The sequence below is a fragment of the Panthera onca genome, chromosome B1 (genome assembly GCF_046562875.1).
Source record: "Panthera onca isolate mPanOnc1 chromosome B1, mPanOnc1 haplotype 2, whole genome shotgun sequence".
Taxonomy (NCBI): Eukaryota; Metazoa; Chordata; class Mammalia; order Carnivora; family Felidae; genus Panthera; species Panthera onca.
Window position 1 is genome coordinate 182,853,289 of NC_138342.1, and position 11,128 is coordinate 182,864,416.

Consider the following 11,128-nt stretch of genomic DNA (forward strand, 5'->3'; position numbering starts at 1 on the left):
GCATCGACAACAGATGCATCAAACAGAAGAAAGAACATCAAGTGGAAGGCAGGAGTTGTGAAATCATCCAGTCATAGGAGAACAAAGGAAAGCCTACATGAATTATATCATTTAGAGAAACAATCTATGTATTACTGTAGTCTCAGAATCAGGAGAGAGAGAGAAGGGAGCAGAAAGCCTATTTAAAGAAAAAAAAAAAAAAAAAAAGGCTGAGAATTTCCTAAAATTAGTGGAGAGATTTGGACACAAGCTCATAAAACTAACAGGTCACACAAAAACTAAAACAGAAAAGTATCTTTTCCAAATTTATAATAAGACTGTCTAAAATCAAGAATTTTAAAAGTAACAAAAGAAAAAAGAAATTCTCACATACAAGGGAATCCCTAGAAGGCTATCAGTGGATATGGATAATATAATCAAAGTTCTGGAAAGAAAAACTGCCTAACAATACTTTACCTGGTAAAGTCCCTTAGAAATTAAGGTGAGATAAAGATGATCCCAAAAAATTTAAAGCACAGAGACTGGCATCACTAACCTGCCTTATAGAAAAAGCCATATATATATATATATATATATATATATATATATATATATATATATATATATATAAAGCCTTATAGAAAAGCTATAAGGAATTCATCAAGAAGAAACCAAAGGATGTTAATTTGTAACATTAAAGCATATGAAGATACACAATACACTGGTAAAGGTAAGCATATAGTCACATTCAGAAGACTCTAATATTGTAATAAGGTGGTGTGTTAATCACTTAACTCAAGTATAAAAGTTAAAAAGCAAAAGTATTAAAAAGAGCTATAATAATTTGTTAAAGGATACCTAATGTAAGTAGTAGTAAATTGTGACATCAAAAATATAAAATGTGAAGGAGTAAAGGTTTTGTATGCAATTGAAAGTAGCGTAAAACAGACTGTTTTATCTGTAGGATGTTTTATGTAAGACTCATAGTAACCACAAAGCAAAAACCTACAGTAGATATGCAAAAGATAAAAAGAAGAGAATCAATATCATTGTGGGAAATTATTAATTCACAAAGCAAGGCACTAGGAGAGGAAGACAGAACAATGAAACTTTAAAACAGTGAGAAAAAAAAAACCAATAAGATATCATTAGTAAGTCCTTACCTATAAGTAATGTAAATAGAATGTAAATACCCTTAGAATGTAAATAGACTAAATTCTCCATTTAAAGTCATGCAGTGGGTTAGTGTATGAATAAAAAAAGACCAGCTATATGTTGCCTACAAAAGACTCACTTCAGCTTTAAGGATACATAAGGACTGAAAGGAATGGGATAGAAAAGATACTCCATGCAAGGAAAAACCAAGAGAGCAGAGGAAGCTACATTTATATTAGACAAAAGAGACTTCAATACAAAGCTGTAATGAGAGAAAGAAGGTCATTATGTAAGATAAAGGGAACAATTCATCAAGAGGATATACAATCACAAATACACATGCACACAACTTTGAAGCACCTAAATACTTTAAAAGCAAATACTGAGAAATCTAAAGGGAGAAATAGACAACACAATAATAGCGGACAATGTCAATACAGCACTTTCAACAAAAGGTAAGTAACCCAGACAGAAAATCAATACAGAAACATTGGACTTAAATTATAATTAAATCAAATGGACCTAAGAGATATGTAAAGAAATTCCTCCCAATAGCAACAGAATATACATTCCTCTCACGTGTACATGAAATATTGTCCAAAATAGATGATACATTATGTCACAAAACGAGTCATAGCAACTTTAAGAACAAGTATTTTTACTGACCACAAAGTATGACTAGACCTCAGTAACAGGAGGAAAACTGAAAAATGCACAAATATGTACAAATTAAACAATACATTCTGACCAACAGGTCAAAGAAGAAATGAAAAGGGAAAAACATCTTGAAACAAAGTGTAACATAACATGCCAAAACCTATCGAATGCAGCAAAAAGTAGTTTAAGAGGGAATTAAAAAAAAAAAACAAAGACAACCTAACTTTACACATCAAGGACAAGAGAAACAGAACTAAGTTGAATTTAGCAGAAGGAAGGAAATAACAACGATTAAAGCAGAAATAAATGAAACAGAGACCAGAAAACCAATAGAAAATATCAAACTACGACCTGATTTTTTTAAAAACTTAAACAATACTGACAAACCCTTAGTTAGAAAAAAAGAGAGTAGTTTCGAATATATAAAATGAGACCTAAAAGAGAAGATATTACAATTGATATTACAAAAATTCAAAGGATGGTTTTTCATCCAACATTTTAGCAAGGCTGCAGAGGTAGCTGCTAATCTCCAAGTTTTACATGCCACCCAAGGACTACAAGAAGAAGAAAGATGCTGGATGGTCAGCTAAAGAAGATAAATACCCAGTGAACAAATCTTGGGACAAGGCCAAAAAGAAGTGATCCAAAGGCAAATTTTGAGACAGGCTCAACAACTTGGTCTTGTTTGACAAAGTAACACATGACAAACTCTGTAAGGAAACTTCGAACTATAAGCTTATAACTACAGCTATTGTCTCTCTGAGAGACTGAAGATTTGAGGTTCCCTGGCCAGGGCAGCCCTTCAGGAGCACCTCAGTAAAAGACTTACTAAACTGGTTTCAAAGCAGAGAATTCAAGTAAATTATACCAGAAACACCAAGGATGGAGATCCCCCAGTTGCTGGTGAATATGCATGAAAAGATCCCACCAACTGTACATTTTGGAAAATAAAACTTTATTAAATCAAAAAAAATCAAAGGATAAGAGACCACTATGAACAATTATATGCGAAAAATGGATAACTTAGAAGAAATGTATAAAGGTTTCCACATATATAAGGTACTAAAGAGTGAAGCATGAATAAATAGGAAATCTGAACAGATCAATAAAGAATGAAATTAAACTATTAATCAAAAAGCTCCCAACAAAGAAAAGCCCAGGACCAGATGGTTTTATAGGTGAATTCTATTAAATATTTAAAGAATGAACACCAATACTTCTTAGACTCCTCCAAAAAATTACTAAGAAGGAAGCACTTTCAAAATCATTTTATGATACCAGTGTTTTCCTGATACTATTGGCCAATATCCCTGATGAATATAGATGAAAAAATTCTCAACAAAAGGCTAGCCAACTGAACTCAACAGATAATTTAAAAAAATCAAACAGCATGGTAAAGTGGGCTTTATTCCTGGGATGCTGAATGGTTCAACAGACACAAATGAATGAATGTGACACACCACATTAGTAGAATAAGGGATAAAAATCATATGATTATGTCAATACATGCAGAAAAGGTGTCTGACAGGGGCATCTCGGTGGCCCAGTCATCTGAGCACCCAACTCTTGATTTCTGCTCAGGTCATGATCTCATGGTTCGTGAGATCAAGCCCCGCATCAGGCTCTGTGCTGTCAGCTCTGACAGCAGAGCCTCTTGGGATTCTCTCTCCATCCCCCTCTCTCTCTGCACCTCCTCCACTCATGTGCACTTGTTCTCTCTCCCTCTCTCTCTCTCTCTCTCTCTCTCAAAATAAACACTAAAAACGAAAAACAATTTTACAAAATTTAGCATCCTTTTATGTTAACTCTCAAAAAAGTAATTATATAAGGAACATATATCAACAGAACAGAGGCCATATAGGACAGGTCCACAGTTAACATCATACTTAATGGTAAAGGGGTGAAAGATTTTCTTGTAAGACCTGGAATAAGGCAATGGTGCCTACTGTTCACTCCTGTTCAACGTGAAATTGGAAGTCCTAGCAAGCAATTAGGCAAGAAAAAGAAACAAAAGGCATCCAAATCAGAAAGAAAAACGTAAAATTATCTGTTTGCAGATGATATGATCTTATATATAGAAACTCACAAATACTCCACCAAAAATTGTTACAACTAATAAATTCAGTAAAGTTGCAGAATACAAAATCAACATACAAACTTCGGTTGCATTTCTATAAACAAAAAACTATCTAAAAACAAAATAAACAATCCCACTTACAATAGCATCAAAAACAATCAAATATTTAGGATTAAATTTAACCAGGAGGTGAAAGGCTTGTACAATGAAAGCTGTAAGACGCTGATGAGACAAACAGAAGAAGAAACAAATAAATGCAAAGATATCCGGTGTTCATGGATCAGAGAATCAGTATTGTTAAAATGTCCATACTACTCAAAGCCATCTATAGATTTAATGCAATTCCAATAAAAATTCCAATGACATTTCTCACAGAAATAGAATAATCCGAAAATTTATATGGCACTTAACCCTGAATAGCCAAAGCAATCTTGCAAAAGAAAACCAAACTGGAAGCACCACACTTCTGAATTTCCAACTATGTTACAAACCTGTAATAATCCAAATCGTAAAGTACTGGCATAAAAATAAACATATAGGCAAAAGAAACAGAATTGACAACCCAGAAATATACCTACACATATATGGTCAAGTAATTTTCAAGAAGGGTGCCATGAATACTTAAAGGGGAAAGGATAGTCTTTAAGAAATGTTGCTAGGGAAATGGATATTCATATGTAAAAGAAACTGGACCCCTATATTACAGTACTCACAAAAATTAACACAAAATGAATTAAAGACTTAGATGCAAGACCTGAAACAATAAAACACCTAGGAAAAAATGTATGGAAGAAGCTCCTAGACATTGGTCTTGGCAATATTTTTTTTGCATATCACACCAAAATATTTCAGTAAGGCTTAAACAGAAGCACAAGCATTGAAAACAAAATAAACAAGCGGGACTATATTAAACTAAAAACCATCTGCCTGTCAAAACAATCAATAAAATGAAAGGGAAAACCTACAGAATAGGAAAAATGTTTGCAAGTCATTTATCTGATAAGAGATTAACTTCCAAAACACATAAAAAACTCATGCAACATTTTTTTTTTCATAAGAAGACATACAAATGGCCGAGTGGTGTATGAGAAGATGTTCAACATCACTGATCATCAGGGAAACACAAATCAAAAATCACAATGAGACTTCACCTCACACCTGTGAGAATGGTCATAATCAAAAAGAAAAAAAAGATGACAAATGCTGCGATGAATGTGGAGAGAAGGAAGTCCTTATGTACCGTTGGTGGGAATGTAAACTGCTGTAGCCAGTATGGAAAACAGTACAGAAATTCCTCAAAAAATTAAAAATAGCAATCAATACCATACGATCCAGCATTCCCACTACTAGATATCTACTAGAGATATCTGCATCTCCATTTTCTCTGCAGCATCAATGACAACCACCAAGACATGGATACCACCTAAGTGCCCACTGATGAATGAAGAAATATGGTCCATATGTACAATGTACATGTATACATTATCTGAAAATAGACGACGGCCTCATCAATCAAGTTTCAACTGACAAAGTGAGAAGAGAATTGCTGCACCTTGTACTCTTAAGAGAGAAGTACCGTATTTAGTGAATTGTTTCAATTTTTAAAGCAACCCATACCAATTTCTTTTTTGTGCTTCTACTGACATACCAAGATGGCCAGAAAAAAAGCATTAGTGGGATCTAAAACAATAAAGATTCCTGGCAGGTCCTGGTTGCAGGATAAGCATCCCAGATGTGTTACTGTTTCTCTCATAGTCTAGAACTCAATGGAAAGGCAGTTCATGACTCAGTAGCAAAATATTTGTTTTTTAATTTTATTTTTTTATTTTTTAAAATTTATATCCAAATTAGTTCGCATGTAGTGCAACAATGATTTCAGGAGTAGATTCCTTAGTGCCCCTTACCCATCTAGCCCATTCTCCCTCCCAAAACCCTTCCAGTAAGCCTCAGTTTGTTCTCCATTATTTGCTTCTAATTCCCATGATCCTGGATCATATTGTTTACATATTTTGGTATTCAAGAAAACAATCTCTACCAAGCAACACAATGATGTTTCCAGCAGCGTGAACACTTAGATTGAAACCAAGTAAGTATACAGAAAAAGATGTTTTGGTGTTAGAAGTGATTGATCCATACTAACAGGGAACAAAATACTGCTGCTCTATTATTAGAACCAACAAGTATATTGATAGACCTTAGATGTTCCTTGCTTTGTACTACCATGCCCAGAAGCAGATGTTTACTCCTACTCTTATACCTCTCTGAAGGCAGGACTATCAAGAGCTTAAAATTTCATTGGGAAAAGACCTACATCCAGCTCAATGCTTTGCCAGAGTACATGGGTACTGTGAATGCTGTGAGCATTTAATCATATCTCCATAAAAGGAAACATAAGCTTTTGTAATGTGGTTTCTTTGTATCTGGTGATGTGGTTACAAAATCTTCGACAACCATAGGCACAGGAGAAAGGAATTCGGTAGACCAAGATAAACCAAAGTGTAAATTCAGATTCAGTCATTCACAAAAATAGGATTATATAGCTTTATAAGCCAAGTTACTCTATTGAAAAAATACTTCCAAATTCTATCATAAAGGAGTTTGATAGCTCATAGCTTCATTTATTGTTTAATTACAGTAGGTCTTTTTTTTCAGTAAGGCTTAAACAGATATTAGAGTTGGAAAGAAGGAGAAAATTTTAATATGAGGTAGGGAACTTTTTATATTTTCAGATAAATGTGATCACAGAAACATGATATCAAAGTACAAGAGCTATCGATACATGTAACTCCCTATTTCTCTTTTTTACAATTGAGCTCATACAGCAAGGGAGTACATTAAATAAACTGAGGATAGCAACAAGGACAGATTTTACTGTGTTACCACTAAGAAGCATGCCTACATCAAATAAACTAGGTAACCCAGTGTGGTCATGTGCAGTGAGTCAGGCACTGGAGGTTAGCTGTTCAGTGTCCTGTGATGCAATGAATTATTTGATGAGCCAGTAGGCCACCCATGGGCTCTGTCAAAGCAACTTGAGTGGTTCCCTAGCAGCAACCTGGACTTGAGTCACTAGACTATCACAGGACAGAAGATACACAGTCTCAGTATCTATAGTCATTGGGAGCCAACATAAGGCCAAGTTAGCCACTATGTACTCAAAGTCTAGCTACTAATGGACCCAGAGAAATGTGATTACTAGTCACAAAGTTCCAGAAAAGGAATATCCAGAAAAAAAGGTAACTTCATGTTATAGAGTCATGAAAACCAGCTTGTATATTCCATACCAGCATATTTCCCTGTTTAAGTGAAATATTTCATTTTGAAAAGTCCACATTTTTCTTCCACTATCTACATTCTCTTTTAAGATAACACAGGTACTTCAGCTTATTTTTTACAGCAGATAACCATGTAAATATTAAATGACTCCAAGTGTTAATTTATTGCAATATATTAATTTTATTATATTAAGTCCAGAACTTTTTATAGTAGCAATCCATCATTCATAATCTATGAATAAAATACAAAGTAACAAGAGTAAAACTTGTTTTTAAGTTAGAAACTTAAATTTAGGAGAGGTCTTAAAAACAAATAGCTTGAATATTCTGAACTGATTTTCTCATAAATAGAAGCTTTGTATTTGTTTTGGTTGTTTTTTATTAAATCCTGTATCTTGACAGAAATCTGCAATCAAAGCCACTTTGGAGATAAGATAGTATTGAGTTCAGAATACCTGTATAGTCTCCTAAATATAACCTATAAAAATAAGTTTGTTTTGAGAAAGAACACGTCCCTTAGACCATTTGCCAAATACAAGAAATAACATATTTTCAGTTGTTTTTGCTGTCACAAGGGGAAAAAATAGCTACACATATCTAAAGAGGCCCACAGTCTAATCTAGCAGTCTTTAATTATGTAGACTGCCATTTTTAAAGAGTCAGTAAGATGAAGGAAAAATATGCTTTGAAATAATATGGATCAGAGTCTAAATTGTGGGTCTAACCATTACTGCACTTCATTTTTCTGTGACACACATTTGTTTTTCACATTTTACAATTCTTGAAGACAAGAAACATTCAGCCAGTCATGATGCAGTTGCCATTGCCTGTATATGAGTAAACACCAGAGGTTTGGGGCAAAGTAGCAAAATGTGTGTCTGTGACTGGGAAAACAAATTTGGACACAGTAGTAAAATACATTTTAATTCTAGAAGCAAGTGATTGCGAGTTAGTGGTGATAATGGAGTAGAACAGTTCTACCTACTTGCAAAGCCAGATTTAATTTTGATGCAAAAAGATTTAAATTATTTTATGGATTCCTTAAAAAAATGCTGTTCCACTAACTTTCTGGTAGGACAGAGCCGCAGAGGACTATGTGTGCAAAAAACGTGGTTTATTAGCATCAAAATGTTGATTCAGAAAAATCAGGCTCTGAATCTGAACAAATATTAAGAATATCTTACCTAATCCATTGACCTATATTTTCCTTTTAAATATGTAAAACATATTTATATGAAGATATATATGCCAAATTAAGTGTAAAGGAGATCCTTCAGTATGTATGAAATTTCAAGTCAGAAAAGAGTATTATGTCACAAAATAACTACTATCAACATTTTTAGTGGTATGTAAGAAAATGGTATGTCTTCTAATCAATGCATCTTAAGTTGGATGAAATACAGTATTTGCGTTTTTACCACGGTCAATTTTTTTGAATCCTAAGCTTCAATTTTCTTATTCATAATATTTTCATTAAAATTAGAAGTACTCTATCTTAAAAAGTCTGTCCTATGATATACCTTCAATACTTAGTTATTACTGTAATTATTAATTAAAATCCCCACATTTCCCATTGAATAAATAGCAGGTAACCAAAAGGCAATTTTAAAAAAGATAATTAATCATGTGTCCTTTTCACTTGTATAATTACATAAATACAGCTGTTTATTATCCATATGATAGTTCTTATAATAAAAACCATGATAAATAGACTCTAAAATGGCCCCCATTCCTATATGGTTGATTATCTCTTTTTCAGAAAAAATGATAAGAGCATCAAAATCCACCTATAAGTGGTCACATTTTTGGTGAGTAGGGTATAACTGGAGGGTCAAGTTTTTTGTTTTGTTTTTTTTTTTTAAATACTAAGGCACTATTTTTGTCTGTTCTTTTACAATAATTGTATTTTTTTCCTTTGGATTGGCACTTATTTTCACGTATTCAATATGTAGAGTTATGATCTAAATCTTTTTTGCAATAAAATGAGTCTCAACTTTTTCTTTATATAAATCTTTGGACTTCTCTTAACAGCAAATTTCAACGTTGTGTTATAAACTTAGATAATCAAAATTCAATGGCAAAGTATGTGTCCAGAAAGACATATTCATTTTTAAAAACAAATATGTTGTCATAGAACAGCATTCATAAAAGATGACAACTGGCAATCTGACAACATAACACTGTAGATAAAAACACCTTTTAAAAAGGGCAAATTCCTCCAAGAAAAAATAGCTAGCAAAAATAGAGAAGATAATTATACATTACAGAATTGTCTGAGAAGAATTTATATTTCCATACTGGCTGTCTTAATAAATGAGGGATGCAAAGGATAAGGCAGTCATATTTAGGACCCTATAAAGAATAACATTAGTATTCTATATGAATCTGCAGATATTTAATTCCCATATAATTTTCCAAGAGCACTTTAATTGGGTCACACATGCTACTACTGAGCACTCCTTGGACACGTTCAGAATCATCTGAAGACTAAGTTTCCGCTTAATATAGGTGTGAGTAAATCAATAAAACTGAGGATCTTATTATTAATATGTCATTTATACTCACTGGCTAGTAAGTCTTGATGACATTCAAATTATATATCAAAGGATTCTGAGTTGTCAAAATTTGTAACTTCAACATTTACACTGTTGAAGTAATTTAAACAATCATGAGTTACAGCAGCAAACTGTCTCTGGTATAAAGGAGTATTGTCACCACTTGCCCCCAATTCCCCAGTGAAAATAGGAATCTACGTTCTTGTTGTGCCAGTTGGCAGAAAATACGAAAATAACCCAGGTGGCCTTTATTACACTTCCAGTTGGAAAAGAGAGCCCGTTGCCTTGGTAAGGAAGGGATGGAAAGAAATTAATACTAACAGATTTATTTTTTAATCTAAGAAATACATCCCATGCTTTTACATTCTTTTTTCAAACTGACACTTAGAGTTTCACTTTGGAAAAAACAAATGCCTGACAGGGAAATTGGAGAATCAGACGAATGAAGAATAACCGTCTACATGATTTGTTGTATAATATTTTTTGTTCACTACTCTTTTTGAAGCTAGATGGGATTACAGGATAAATTCTATATATCTTATTTTTTAATGTTTATTTAGTTTTCAGACAGCAAGAAAGTGGGGGAAGAGCAGAGACAGAGACACAGAGAATCCCAAGCAAAGCCCAAAATAGGGCTTGAACCCACAAACCATGAGATCATGACCTGAAATGAAATCAAGAGGAAGACGTTTAACCAACTGAGCCACCCAGGCACCCCTAATATCTTATTTTTAACTTAACATTTATATCGAAGAATTTTTCATGTTGTCAACTTCACAATCATTAATAGCGCAAAAGGACTCAAAAGTATATCTCATGTTTATTTATATTTGTATTCCTTTTTTAACTCATAAATGACATTATCATACCTACACAAGTTTTGATATTTTTAAGCTGACACTCTATAATAGACAGAAGTATCATACAATTATTTAACTTTGTGTTAATAAGATCATTAATGAGACTGAATTTGACATACGTTTATAGGGAAGGGCTGTGGCCTTAGTTATTATTACCAAAGTGTAGATGTGGGCGAGGTACTGAACCTCTCTTAGTTTCAGTCTCTTCACCAATTCGATGGAAACCTATTTGTACTTCACATGGTTTTTGTGAAGCTTAAATTAGACTATGTGCAAACTCCAACATCTGGAAGATAATTCATCTCCTGTTTAACCTACTATTTCCATTTAGAGTGAGCTCTCTTTGAGAATTGGCTGATCACAGAGAAATACTTTATGTATTTCTATGAGTTTTGCATATAATAATGACATTAATTATAGGTCATATCTGTAGCGAATGTTTTTCAATATTAAACTTTTTATGTTTATGTTAAATGTAAACAGTTTAAAATACATTTTTTAATAACTTGAGAAAATATCCATTTGAAAATTTTGATAAAATTTGCTTTAACTTTATTCTAAATTTTGGCA

General features: G+C 33.1%; 1 pseudogene; it reads left to right on the forward strand.

Moving 5' to 3' along the window:
* The first annotated feature begins 2,331 nt into the window (after positions 1-2,331).
* On the forward strand, positions 2,332-2,708 carry LOC132693181 (small ribosomal subunit protein eS25 pseudogene; annotated as a pseudogene).
* The last annotated feature ends 8,420 nt before the right edge of the window (positions 2,709-11,128 follow it).